The sequence below is a fragment of the Oxyura jamaicensis genome, chromosome 10 (genome assembly GCF_011077185.1).
Source record: "Oxyura jamaicensis isolate SHBP4307 breed ruddy duck chromosome 10, BPBGC_Ojam_1.0, whole genome shotgun sequence".
NCBI lineage: Eukaryota > Metazoa > Chordata > Aves > Anseriformes > Anatidae > Oxyura > Oxyura jamaicensis.
This window is the reverse complement of record NC_048902.1, coordinates 14,505,632-14,518,849: the sequence shown is the minus strand read 5'-3', so window position 1 is coordinate 14,518,849 and position 13,218 is coordinate 14,505,632. Positions and strand designations below refer to the sequence as shown.

At 42.0% G+C, this 13,218-nt stretch overlaps 1 protein-coding gene across 6 annotated transcripts in view; it reads left to right on the top strand.

Annotated features, from left to right (window-relative positions):
- The window catches only part of AGBL1 (ATP/GTP binding protein like 1), a 286,972-nt gene that overhangs the window by 180,054 nt on the left and 93,700 nt on the right, over window positions 1–13,218 (top strand). Inside the window, exon 22 of one of the 6 annotated variants that reach the window (XR_004753622.1) lies at window positions 8,103–8,178. The exons of the other annotated variants lie outside the window; for them this stretch is intronic. The gene's annotated coding sequence lies outside the window, so the exon portion shown is untranslated. The remainder of the gene's footprint in view (window positions 1–8,102; window positions 8,179–13,218) is intronic. 6 annotated transcript variants of the gene reach the window in all.

Here is a 13,218-nt window from a genome sequence, read left to right as displayed (position 1 = left end):
TAGTCAGGATTAGGTCCAGTGTTCACCAGCATTATATATGGACTGGCAGCCACTTGGCAGGTCCATGGTGACAAGGTGAAGCTGGGAGGTCAGTCTGTAGGCCAGAGCCCAGACTGATGGGCTGTGTGGTCAGGTATAAGTGTGGAGGCAACGTGGCTGGAGCTGGAGGTGAGCACATTTACAGCATAGCCTGAGTTGAAATTAGGTTTCTGCCCCCAAGGGCAGAGGGTGTGAGTGGAGACCCCAGAAGGGCCATTGTGGCCTGCTAGTGCACTGAGTGCCCTGAAAGCCTGATTCAGTTCACCACCAGAGCATCATATCTGGGTTGTCTCCATCTTTGTTCCAGATCAGAACTGTGGAACAGCTGTTTAAAATAAACCCTAGAAAATCTATTCCAGACTTTATATTAGACCCTGTCTGTGTTGGGCAGGAGATTTGGGAATTATTCAATCAAGTGTTTGCAAACCGCAGACCCAGCTGGGTGTACTCAATAAGTATGTTAGCTCTTCATCTGAGTTTTATAACTGAAGCTATAAATTCAAGGCTTCTGTTCTTTCTTAACTAGCTAAGATCCTGACAGAAAGTCTAATTCTAACAAGCCACTGACAGTCTCTCCTGACTCTTGTTAAGGCCAGGCTTCATGGCCAAATATGTTTGTTCCTTTTGCTTGGGAGACAAAAACAGATTCAGGTTCTCATAGAAGAATACTCAGATAGAAGCAGCTATCTTCCAGTGTTGTTTCCATCTGTTGCCATCCTTGAGCATCACCACTCTCCTGAACTCACGTGGCATGTTAGTCCTGTTGTCTGAAAGACTGGTTGTACGTTGTCTTTCTGAGGCTGTCCAGATTCCACCTCCTCTGTCCCTGCTATGTGAGCATAGCAGGAGCTCCCTGGCCACCTTGTGTTCAGCTGTCCAGCTGCAAGGTCCTTTCCAACCTTGCTGATTCTATGAATCTGTGACCTGCAGGGCTTTGTCAGAGCGAGAGTGGTGCTCAGAGGCTTGCTCGTACTCAAGAAGCTGAAAGTGACCCTGCTGTATGACAGACATTGAGTAAGGGACTTCAGGCTCTCTGAAGTGTGGGGATGGGTGGCTCATCTACCTGAATGAAGGATTTTGTCTCAGGAGGAAGGGAACAAGCAGGGCGTAACTGAAGATTGAAGTGCTGTCCTGCTCTCCACTGCTGTCATTTTGTCTGAGTGAGTCTGATGTGGTGGTATTGTTTATTACAGAAAAAAATAAAACACAGAAGTTCTTCTTAAGACAGACTCATATTGTATTTTTTTGTTTATTTTAGTCTTTAATTCTTATTCTATGGTTTTAAAAAAGCGTAGCAAAATTTCAAATTAATATCTTGAAACAATTTTGTTTCTAGCAGCGAGACGTGAAGTTTGAGAGGTAAAGAGAATTGTAGGCTCCCCAGCCATGCCCATGCCCTTCACTGGGTGCCCTTGACTCGGTCACTCCTCCTCTGATTCAGCATCCCTGATTGCAGCTTGCAGTGCTGCTCTCCTATCCCCCAGGGGGTATCCTGCGATTAATTGAGGGATGTATCTAAATCGCTTTAGCATGCAAGCCGAAAGTCACCAGGGACAAAACTGTTACTAGGGCAAGAATAAAGGTCAGACCCTTGCTGACATGGTTGTCTTGATTAATTACTACACTAATCTCTATAACTCCTCTTCAGCAAATATAATTTGGCCTCATCCCTTGTTTTGTTCATTTTTCTCTGATTTAGTTCTGAGAGAACTAATGAAAAGACCTACGTGGAAAATAATGCTTCTCTCTGTATCCCCTCCTGTTGACCAGCCGTATGCCTGGTTCTGCCCTTGGGGCCCTTCACCCTTGCTAGTGGTGAAGTCCTTCAGGGCTCTCCTGACAAGTCCCCTGCCTAGTTAAATGACTCTTCACTGGATACCAAGAACAGACTAATCCCTCGATTAGTGATTTGAGGAGCGATATGTGATTACTTGAATTACCAGGGACATAGTGTGTGGAATTGACTGAAAGCAAGAGTTACATTTGATACTGTTTTCCCGCAGCTTTATATATATATATATATATATATGGAAATGCAAGGTCAGTGCTAGAAAATCTCACAAAGTCTTTGTTCCCTGGGTGAAGCCTACTGAAAGGCTGAGTAGCTAACTGTAACTGAGGGAGGGAGGTGCTGGTGGTTTGGATTCTGTGACCGATATGGCCCTGGAGCTCATTGTTTTGGGACAATCACTTTTGAACACAGAGATTGTCCAGGATCTAATAGGGATCACCAGCAGCATCAGAGAAAGATGCAGCAGGGCTTGGAGAGGAGCAGAAGGCAGAGTGAGTGAATGTGTGTGGAAGCGCAGTGAACCAAACCTTATGTGGATGAACAAGAGGGAAGATTCCCTCCAGGTACCTACCCAGTGGGAAATCAAAGAAATGAAGAAAATATCTCTTCTCTCCTATTCAGCTCTTTGTTCTGGTGTGTTGTATTTTCCATTCCTTCGTGATTACATCCGTGTCTCAGTCAGGTATTGTTTTCTGCTTGAGTTGGGAACATTCCCTAAAGCTGTTCTGAGTGTTCTGAGTGCACAATACTCTTCTTCCCTTTCCCAGGCCAATTTTAGAGTGAATTTTGGCAGATTACACAATTGCAGAATGTTTATTGTCCTGTCTTACATCATCATTTTCCTGTATCGTTTTTTTTTCCTTTGACAGATTTTTAACACTGTCAGTTTAATATACATCAGAGATTAAAGTGTATTACCATAATGCAGTGAAAAAAAAAAAGGCAAAACAAAGACTTTTTTTTTTTAAAAACTGTTTGTTCTTTAGATTGCAGAGCAGCTGCCAGAGGCAATGGTTTAAACCAGTTGTTTGGCATTCAGCACCATGTGCAGTGATGCTTCTCCTCACAGGACACTGCTGAAAGGATGAGTTGTGCAGTGTACCAGGTTTTCTGTATACATGTCTCTGATGTTTAGTTTTAAATCATTGTTTGTCTAAGGAAAAATCTGAATGAATGTTGGGGTGGCATAGCAAAGATAAGTGTTTGTGCCTAATTTTTGCAGCTCCATTGTGCAAACATATATAGGAAACCAGTTTTTATGAATGTGAAGAATACCAGATGCCTCTTAGAAGTGTCAGATCTGATCATATGTAGTGTTTTTTTTATATATATATATATTTATCTTCTTTTGTTCTCTGGTACCAAGGTCATTTGCTTGGAAACTGGCTGCTTTGTTCTTTCTGAAGTTCATATACTTCCCCAAACTGAGACAGTAATCCTCTTTTTGGACAGAACTCTTGATTGTAGTAGAAATGATTGCAATGTCACAAACAGAGGATTATCATTTTCAGTAGGAACCATAAAAGCAAGTTGAAACGGACTCCTAAGAAAGAGACAGTTTATTCTTATGCAAATTTTCTCAGGTAGTAGGTCTGCAAAATGAGAAGTCTTAAAAAAAAAAATGTAATCTGGAGTCAGCATCTTCTCTGCTGATAAAGGTTTGCCTTTGCCTTGAATGGTCAGTAGGTCCTCAAAGTCTTGGAGACATGTAGTTTATTCTTCCAAGGCCTCCATGTTTTTTTACCTGATGCTTTAGGAAGCTGCTATGCATTTGCTTCTGTCTGGTCTCCATCTCTGAAAAAGCCAAAGTGGAAATATCCACTAGAGAAAAAGAGGAAACGTAAGCTGCTTTTGTGTGAGTCACATCAGTTATCCCACTTGCTAGAGACAGCTGCCTCCCCCTCACCCTAGTTCTGTCTCTCTGATCTTGTCTCCCTTTCTTCAGTCTGTTCCTTACAGCCTTCAAAGACCTGATTTATTTTTCTCTTTCTCTCCAAAAGCACAGTAAGTGGAAATGTTAAACTGAGCCTTTGCTGGTGGGATGAGAAAGGAGAAAAAGCTTATAGGTGGTTTGCAGAAGTTTGTGTCTAACTGATACTCGTCCTTGGTAAAGAAATCCAAATGTCTAAGCTCATGTGGATGCTGCTGGTCAGTTCCTTGTGGGCAATCATCATGGGTTCATCTCTCCTGTGATAAAGTAGAATATGCAGTAGAGAATCTTCAGAGGAGAGCTTTGATCTCAATTTTTTTTTTCCTTTTAATAATCATATTTCCAGCCAAAAATATGGTTAAAATATTCATCATCCATCAGTGGACACATGAGTTGGCAATAAAGTGAGCCTTTGAACTCTGCAGACCTGTGAACCCAGGTTAGCAGTTGATGGCAGCTGGTTCACCTGAAAGGGCTTTCTTGATTTTTGATTTCTGACCATGCAGTCCGTGTTCCCACCACTTCACAGGATGTCCCTCCTAACCCAGCCTCCAATAATATCACAGAATCACAGAATAGTCTAGGTTGGAAGAGACCTCCAAGATCACCGAGTCCAACCTCTAACCTAACGCTAACAAATCTTCCGCTAAACCATATCCCTAAGCAATATGATCAATGTCTTGCCCCTTAGGCCTTTTTGGTAAAATCTTTCCTTGACATAACTTTCTCATGTATTCTTTAACTCTTTATAAGGCATTATTGCATTATACGTTTGTTACATGAATCTGTATTAAATCAAAGCAGACATCAAAGGGCGTTCTGCGATAATTTTGCCTGAATTACCCTCAGAGTTATCAGCTAGCTCTGGGTGGCTAGGGCAGTGTTCAAAAGAAAGAGAGAGTAAAAAATTGTCAGATTTTCACTGGTATTGCGCATTCTTCTATTAACATGACAAGCGGCAAGAAGGGTCCTGTGTCAGAATAATTATGCTGACACCTGTAAGAAAACAGCCAAAAAACTCCTTGCTTGGGCTCCCATCCTTTAGCTTCAAAGAGTTGCCAGGCTGGGGGAAGTCCTCTCCTACGCAGTGTCTCTTTCCTCTCTGATCTGAACTGGGCAGAGATGCTTTTTATGCTTTCCCATGTGCCTTTGGCTTGGAAAATCAATGACTCTTTTGTTGTTTCAGAAGTGCTAATACAATAAATTGTAGAATCATAGTTGTTTCCCATCACCGATCCTGAGGTTGTAGGGAGTGATGGTTGGAGGCCAGCTTTGATGGCTTACTAAAAATGACCAAAGAGAATTTGTGATATTAAAAAGAAAGAAATTAGCATGGGGAGTCATTTATAATTTAGGAGGAAAGTCTCAGATAGCTCTTCAGTTGTATCAGCAAAAGGGGATGGGCATACAGTACATAGAAGTTTAGAGTAATTAGAGTTGAAATGGGAGAGGAAGGCACAGAGCTGTAGATGGCTCTATGCCTTTGCCACTTACCTCTGGATCCTTATGTGAAGAGAGGTATTAAAGTAAGTTTTTAAGGAGTCTGACACACGGAGGGTCTCAGGCTAATCTGTGAACATGGGCATGTGAAGATTGCACTGTGCAATCTGGCGTGTGGCACGTGATGTTGTCCAGGCAGGGGAACTGCCACCAGGTAGAAGCTGTGCTCTGGCACCATTGGAAGAAGGACATGGAGGAAATGAGAGATTTTGTGGAGAACAGTCTTACATCTGTAAAAAGCATGCTTAAAAAACAAAAACCAAACCAAACCAAACAAAAAAGCTATGCCTCAAAGCATAATCAAAAAAGCTCAGGAAGAAAATATGGGACCCTCAGGACTGGAATAATAAGAAGTTGTGTAGGCTGAGATTTGGATGCATTCTGGAGCTATTTGTGCTGTCCTGGAGCCACAAGGACATTGACAGAGCTGGTTGGCAGCCAGGACAGGAACATGGGACCATGCTGGCTGGTGTATACAAGAAGACAATGCTTGCGTGATTTCTGTTGGTGTTATTTTATATTCTGCCAAAGCTGTAACTCACAGAATCAGGTGAAGCTCAGTAGCTCAGATTTTATTCCTGCAAGACTTGTAAAGGATCTAAGGAACAAAGAATTTGAACTACTAAAAAGGAAATTAAAAATGGCTAGCAGGCTAGAAAGCATACATCTAAAACATGATTAGCAAGGTGCTAATTATCGCTCCTTGTGTTTAAAAACTTACTCCAGAGGCTGAGAACCACCAAGAAAAGAACTACAGGCACTAGAGTAACTCAGGGATAGGGAAACGCAATGACTGAGTTAATTGTGCCTTGATATGGTGCATTTTGGGGGGGATGTGTAGGGGATTGGAGGGTGAAGAAGAAATGGAATATAATGTTTCACATTTGCCAAGACTCGTGCTTATGCAGATTGGATTAATGAACATCCCAGATGAGTCAGAACTAATAAGAAGGGAGCTTCCTAAAAATAAAAACAAAAATAAAAATAAAAATATGAGTTTTGAAGTGCACAAAAGGAGCATTTGTGTAGTCAAAACCTAGTGAAGAGTCTGAAAACAATAGGTGTGATACATTAAACATCATTGGGATGGAAAGAAATTGATAGAATGTTGATTCCAGTTACCTCTCTGTGACTTGGCCTATATTTATATTTTAATGACTGAAAGGCAAGGAGGACAGTAAGATAATATTTATTGTTTGCAGCTGATATGAATTATACAGTGGGAAAGAGGACCGAAAGAGTGTAGATAGAATGGAAGATGAAACAGAGACTGTGGCAGGGTAAAGCATGTTTGAAGGAATAGTTTAAAGCATGTAGACACATGGTTGGACTCTGAATTAGCTCTAACCATTCAAGAAAACATAAGTAGCTATTATAAAGACAGCTTGATAAAGATGTCTGTGTTATGTGCAGCAGCAGCAATAAAGAAAAAATGTGAATAAGATGCCTGCATGTGTGAAGAAAGAGGGACTAGGAAGATGCTGTAATATTCCTCTAGACATGAATGGTAGTACCTCCTGTGGAGTACTGTGTTTGTTATGGGTCATTTCCTTTGTAAGAGACAAAGCGGTGATGAAGGGGGAGCTAGAGAGAGCACATCAAAGTGCTTAGTGGCCTGGAAGGCAGCTTCAGTATGGGAAAGCATTAGGGATACTCGAGCTACTGAGTTAGAAAGGGACGGAATAAAATGTTGAGGTGCAGAGAGCACAGCAGTGTGCAGAAGTAACACCGAGCCCTGTGCTGGGGAGAGGCTTCGCAGTGCTGGGGATGTTTGGCAGCAGCAGGAAGCAGGCTCACCACCCCAGCGGGTTCTCCTCCACGTAGCATTGCTGCCAAGCCAACACTGGTTTGCTGGTCTGCTTGCGTCTGTAATGTGCTGGTATGGGAGCAGAGCACCGGAGATAATGCGGGCAGAGTTATCAGGCTGGAGAGGCTGGGGCAATGTCTGGGTCGTGCTGTGCTGGCTTCTCACGAAATGTACTTTAGTGCCTTAATCCTTACGTTGGTGCAAAAGCGATACTATGATCCTGGGGTCTGATTTTGGATGGGGAAGAAATGCACACTAGCCTTGTTATATCATTATGGTCAATACATATTTTCATCACCTCTGAGGTGGGGAGAAGAGCATGGGTTTTAACAGGGTGAGAGGGCTTTAAGGTTTCCTCTGTTGCAATTTATAGCACAGTCAATTTTAAGATAAAAAATACTTTGGAAGTTCCCAGTATTGTTACTTTAAATTTTACTCTACTTTAAAGCCATGCAGGAAAATAACAAGGTGTTGTGTAATGTATTAAAAGAATATGAGAGCAGTTCATGTAATTAAGATGCAACAATTACTTCTTTATGTAATGCATAATTAACCTGGAGAACCCAGTAGTGGAAGGCATTATGGAGACAAATACCATAGTAAGAATTTTTAAAACAGGTTAGACAGTTTATGAATAGCATCTGCATTTACATTAGCCAGAATAAATTTATAAGGATCATAAATCCTTTTGTTCCAAGGCAGGTGGTGATCACCAGCCAGGATTAGGAAGTTATTTCATGTCCAAACAGGGTAAATTCATAACTGAAAAGAAGGCTTGGGTGGGCCTCGAGTCTGGTCACTTTTCTGCATGCTGGAATTACTTATACAGGCAGACATCTATGTGGAAGTAGAGAGGATGGGAAAGTGATCCAGGGGTTAGACTGCCAATTTAGGACTTGAAAAATGTAGCTTCTTGCTTTCCCAGACTGCTTTTAAAAGGTAATTCATTTGATACAGATTCTCAGATATACCTAGAGGTCTACTTCCCATTTAATCTTCAGATACCTCAGGTACCTGTCTGTGACTTGTTCCAGAATCCAGTGTTCACATAGCAGGAGAAGGCATGTACGTGAGAGACAGTCATGGACAGACTACAGGTGAATTTTCAAGGTGCCATCAGATGGGAGTAACACATGATAACTTGCTGCAAGTAGCAGGATTATGGTAAAAAATGTGCTTTCTTGAATAAAGCACTTGATTGTCACCAGTGTAAGGTAGCTCCCTTTCCTCATGCTGCCCAAGAATCACTACATGACTGTGAACAGTTTCCCTAGTTTTATTCCTTACGTATCCTGAAGCAGCTTTTATTTTCTTTTAGGAATTATCTTTTTTAAAAAAATAAAATAATAATATATTTTTATGAATAATAACTTTTATTAAAAAAACATTGACAGTGCCTACTGCTTTTGTTATCTCTACTAGCAAAAACTTACCCTCTGGACCTTCACTTCTACAGGTGCTCATCTTTCCCCTGCTTACTCTGGTTGCATTATTGGCTGGTCAGTAAGGTGAGACTTGTGCACAATGTACAGGTTACCATTTAGATCGGATTATGCGGGCAGACTTCTCCCTAGAACTGTCTGTGGTCCTTAGATCAGACCTTCAGATACTCCTGATCCAGTCACTGAGAAACAGCACAGACTCCTCCAAACTGGCCTGGCGTATCATTCACTCAGCCTCTTTGGTTATGTTTGAAAAGACACTGCGGGAAGAGGTGAAAGATTGCTCAGCAAAGAGCAGGATGATCTGTTAATGCTGGTCTAGGTCCATCCAAAGCCTAGAAATAGTTCCCTAGCAAGCATGTTGCATGATAATGAATAAGACAGAAAACCATTGTACTACTCAACTTTTTTGGAAAGCAAGAACTCTGCAGAGAATAATCTTTTCCTATATGGTTTTTCTACATAGGGGAAAATATCCTCTTTTTTCCTTCTCTTTTTGTTAATCTTGTATTCCCGATTTGTGCACAAATTAAGTCCTTCCACCTTCTTCACAGTTATGCCCCACATAAAAGCATAGTGAACCCTAGTGCTCCTCAAGAAGCAGTTTAACAAAGCTGGGCATTCTGGTCCCCTGCACTGTCTTCAGTCTCATACAGCAAAGCGGAACAGGTGTAACAGCATCCAACAGGCAAGGAATGTCCAACTAATACTGCTTTATTTGCGTGCTGTCTTTTGGGGAGGGTGCTGGGAAGATGGATCCAGCCCTGTGCACGCCCTGGGTAGTTTTCCATCTGTTGACGTAAAACATGAGACAGCAGCGTGGGGGATAAAGTGGCCAAGCGTAGTGGTCATCTGGGGTTGGCAAATGCAATGCTGGTATAATTTATTTGGCTCTGACGCAGCTGACCATATGTTGAATATTGGGTCGATCATGGGAGGAGATTAAGGAAGGGAGAAAGGACGCCAAGCAAACAGCAGAGAAGGAGAATTTGGGAAGGGAGAGAGGGATGGAGGGAAGAGACAGCTGTGGGAATGCTGTGAGGGAAGGGGGCGGAGATGGGAATGCATGACAAAAAGAGGTCAGCATGGTTATAAGGAAAGAAGGGAGAAATAACCTTCTTCTCCACAATAAGTTTAAGAAGTAACCCTCTTCTCCACAAGGGAGAATGCATAATCAAAATAATTGTTTAGCTGGAGAACTTGACCAGTAGTTTTTCTGTTAACTAAATCCCCATCTCTCTCATAAGCAGGCCTGTCAGGCCTCTTTCTCACCTCTGCTCTGCTTCACTCCATCACTTGGGCAATCTTGCCTTTAACATCCATATCTTTAATCAGGGAAAGAGTCCAGGTGAATGATAAAAAGACTAGCACGTTCTTGGGACAGAAAAAAAAAAAAATAATAATTAAAAAAAAAAATTGCTTGGTCCCAGCTGATGCAAAACCCCAGCCGAGTTCAGCAAAAGTTTTGAGGGAGGCTTCAAGGCAAGCTAGGCCTCGTTTCCTCACCATGTAGCCCAAGTTCTGGATGTCATGAGAACAAACATTTGGAGTGAGGCACACCTCTCCAAGGGTGAGGTGGGGGTGGGGGTTTCCATTAGCTTTCCTCTTGTTATCATTCCTCTGTATCAGCATCCACTGACCTCAACAACCCCTCCCTCTTTCTCATCCTTTTATCTCTCCTGTCCTTTTATCTTCTGTCTCTAACTCCAGCCTCTCATCTTTCTTTCTAGAAATTCCTGCTAGCTTATTTTTTTCCTCATATCTTCAGCCTTTTCTGCTTGCTTAATCCCCTTGAAATCATTTGGCCCAAATTCCTATCCCCTCAGCTCCATCTGTTTAGCATGCCATACCTGCTGCTTAGGGTTCTCTGGGGCATGAGAAAACCTGGCTTATTCCCTCCTGTCCTAGTTGTCGAAATAGCCAGTTCCCCAGTGCGTATCTGCGTCTGTTCGTTCACAGGAGTTTAAAGGACAGTACCTTTCACGGTTGGTCCAAGCTAAAATTTAGGCTGCAGACACCAGGCACCAAATGTTTCTTTCAGCTGCCTGGTTTATCCTCTGCGGCCTCCAAATGGTTTCTATCAGTATTCTGATGGAGAGCTCGCTGATGGAATTAGTGGGAAAACAGACTGTCAATTTATTTATACCCAGCCTTAGGGCATAACCATTGTGCATGTGTAAAGCTATTAGGATGCAGAGAATACTCTGCATGTGCGTGTGTATATTGACTGGAAGTGAGTTTACAAGGAGAAGCCATTGCCCCAGGGACTGAACGGTGACCAGAAGTGGGTGACCATGCCAAATGCCAAAGATCCCCTTTCTCCGAACGCAAGAAACAACTGATGGCTCTGAAATCTTTTGTCTACTTGTGTTTATAAATATCTTTTGACTCTAGTTTTGCTGCAGCTCTAGTTACCCTTGTGGAGAGAGAAATTTCTAATTTAACTTTTGGAGTCCTTCCACCTTCTTCAACAATATCTGTGTTATGAAACTATTGCTGCCTTTGGCTGTGGGATTGTTTAAAGCATATGAGTAATGAATAATAAAGTTTTTCCATTACATTGTCTTTTAGCCTTTTAGGGCAAGTTGAGAGACATTGGAAACATTTAGTTGTGGGTATTTATTTGATGCAACAGCGCTGAATATGAATGAACTGTTTTCCAGTATGATTTCATCAACTTTGGTTGGGAAAGTGTGTATTCTCAATATGCTCATCAAATGATAAGTGAATGAATAGCTGTTTTTGCTGTTGTTTTTCTATTTTTTTTTTTAATTATTATTATTATTTTCTGCTCCCCAGTTTCCTATTGCTGTGTCAGAGTGTCAATTAGGAGATGCAGGTGAGCCCCCTACTGCCCCAGCCATTATACTAAGACACTTTTAGCAGAAAAGGCAAGATATATGTTGGTCTAACTAGACCAAGAGCTAGTAGAATAACTGTCCATTTCATTCATTTGATTAGCCATGTTGCTTGTCTCAGGAATCTGTTTCTTCCCATAAAACATAAATATATTTGTGTGTCTATGTCCAAATCTGGGACTGTTGATAGGCATCATCTCCTCCATGCTGTCTGCTGTGGTATGAAAAAGTGAAAAGGGATTAGCAAAAATTGTTTAGCTCCATTATTCTCTATAATAGCCAGAAAACAATTAACTGGTTATCCCTTAACGTTATGCCTGCAAAAGACTGCAAGAGAGGGCCCATGGGACCAATGGGCACATTTGTATTGCGCAGTGGAGCGTGATGTACCAAGCTGATGCTGATCCAGACTGGTTCTTTCATGTAACAGGGAACAGAAATTGTGCAGAGATATGAGCTGATCATCAAAGTAGGATAGCTTTGTTAGCATGTCTCTGAGCCTAAACTAATTGTGACTGATGAGTTTGTCTGCAGCTCCCTGGTGCAGCGTTTTCTGCTTCAGAATTTGCTTAGATTTTGCTGGCTTGGAAGACTTTGCATCGTGCTCCACAGCTCATATAGATGTGTCCAAAGGAGGCCAGAGCCATAAAGCATTGTGCTAGAGAGGAAGGTGGGGTTACCGAGAATGCAGACTGGCAGGACACTGCAGAGGAAATGCCATCAGGCACTGCAGCTTCCTTCTGTACAGCAGTGCCAAATAGATCATATACTGTGTGTAAAAAAAATGCAGCTTCACTGCCATGGAGGTGTGCTTCCTTCCAGCTTCTTAGTCAAACCAAAGTGCACCACCTCTACTGTTATTTTCTTCTCTCTTAATCTCTTGGAGAATATTTTCACAACTCTGAGCCATGAGCACAAGCTCAACATTTTAATACTGTGTTGCAGAGCTACAAGGGAAATGCCTGGATACCAAGCTTCCCTTTCGAGCAATGCAAGTGGGACTGAATCCTAACCACACGTGCTCCTGGCATCACTGGCAGATGCCATCAATAACGTCAGTTTAATACGTCAGCTCTGTCGACATCTTCGATTTAATGTTAGTCAAGCTATGCACCTCCAGCTCCGCCCTCTGCTGGGAGCTGAGGAGGGAGGAAGAAGGGAGGAATTATCTAAGTTAGCTGCTTTACAAGATAAAAGTCTGCCTGTGTTGGAAGTGAATAAGGTGTGATAACTAGTAATCTTCAAACTGAGGTCTCCAGCTGTTACTCCTGAGCTGTTTGCTGTCAAAGCAATATGGATCCATCGTACAGCAGCTAACTTCAGTGCATGAGCAGTTACTGTCTGAGGTTTCTCAGGTACGTTATAGTTTTATTATTATTATTTCTCTGCTCATGGTTTCTTAAGGCCTCTTCATATCCTGAATAAAGCCCTAGGGAATCATAAAGCCACAGGCTGAGTTTTAGCACAGACACTATTCGCATCACCTGAATTGATAGGTATTTAGTGTGTTGCCTTGATCTTGGAAGCAGGACCCTGAGATGCACCCCAGGGAAAGCTGCAAGATGTTCTTTGTATTTTTTGCCCCTGAGAGAATAACTCTTTTGCTGTGGAAATAACATTTTTTTGCTCAGAAATGTCACCACTTCTGCCTTCCAATTGTAACTCTGTCACACTAAAATATCTTATCTTTTAAAGGAAAATAATAAAACATTTAGGAATCTATGCAGAGCTGCTAAGCACTCTCATTGTTTTGCATTAATGACATGTGCTTCCCATAAGCCTCTGTCTCTGTTTTCTTACCATTACTAATAATTGCTGTAGTTCATTGTACCTGAATCTTGCTTGGCAAA